The sequence below is a fragment of the Pseudophryne corroboree genome, chromosome 9 (assembly GCF_028390025.1).
Source record: "Pseudophryne corroboree isolate aPseCor3 chromosome 9, aPseCor3.hap2, whole genome shotgun sequence".
Classification (NCBI taxonomy): Eukaryota; Metazoa; Chordata; class Amphibia; order Anura; family Myobatrachidae; genus Pseudophryne; species Pseudophryne corroboree.
Window position 1 is genome coordinate 231,865,503 of NC_086452.1, and position 1,365 is coordinate 231,866,867.

Consider the following 1,365-nt stretch of genomic DNA (forward strand, 5'->3'; position numbering starts at 1 on the left):
ACTTCGTCTTGGCCATATATTGGCATGCCTTACAACTTCCACATGGGAAGGACCCATTGATTATAGATGTTTTTCTCGATGTTCTTTCAAAATGGCTATCTACCAAAATATCTCTCAAATTTTGAGACCTCCTCCAGCTCATAACTGGTTTTGAGGCAAGTTTTTTACTCAGGTCTCTATCCGTGTGTAGAACTGACCAATGTTGTTGTGTGATATTCACTATCTCTTGCCATTCGTGGCAAAAGTCACCTACAAATCTAACCTGGTTTGTTATACCAGGTTTAGCTTTATTCTTGGGGAAGATTAGCTCCTCTCTTGGGATTTTAGAAGTTATATATATATTGCCTTTTTTATACTTCTGTTGCTATATCCCCTTTCTCTTAGGCGCATACCCAGTTCTTTGCTCCTACTCTTAAATGTTTCCTTACTAGAACAGTTTCGGCGTAGCCTCAAAAATTCACCTTTCGGTAGATTTTTGATCGTTGGTGGAAAATGACTACTATTCCTATGAAGAACACTATTTGTTGCTGTGGTCTTTCTATAAAGGTCCGTAGTCAATTCTCCTTCTTCATTTCTGTTAATCTTTAAATCCAAAAATGTGATTGAATCCTTGCTAATGTCCGATGTTAATCTCAGGTTCAACTGGTTATTGTTGAGATGTCCAATGAATTCTCTCAACAATACCTCTGTATTATTCCAAATCATCAGGACATCATCAATGTACCTGAGCCAGACTATAATGAATTGCGTGTACTTTTCATTATTTTCTGTGAACACGACCTCACGTTCCCACCATCCTAAATAGATGTTCGCATACGTGGGTGCGCAAGCCGCACCCATCGCAGTTCCACGGGTTTGTAAATAAAAGGCATCTGCGAAGGTAAAGTAGTTTTTTGTAAGGACGAATCTCAGCAGGTCAATCAGAAAAGTATTGAAGTCCTCCGTATCCTTCATCTCCAGAAAATATTGTACTGCCGCCAAACCGTCCTGATGGTTAATACTCGTATATAACGACTCTACGTCAAGGGAAACTAGGAGGTGTCCCTGTTCCACTCTAATGCCTTGTATCTTGCGTAGGACATCCGATGTATCTTGAACATAGGATGGTAGGCTTACCACGTGTTCTCTTAGATGGAGATCCAAAAAGACACTCGCTTGTTCACCCAGTCCGCCTATCCCAGATACTATAGGTCGACCTGATGGAAGGTCCCTGTTCTTATGGATCTTAGGGAGCATATAAAATGTTGGAACTTTTGGGTTTTCAACGGTTAAGAAGATATGTTCTTGTTTAGTAATAGTGCCTTCTTTTAAAGCTTTTTCAATCATTCTCTTGTAGAAATAGAGATAGTTATCAGTGGGATTGAA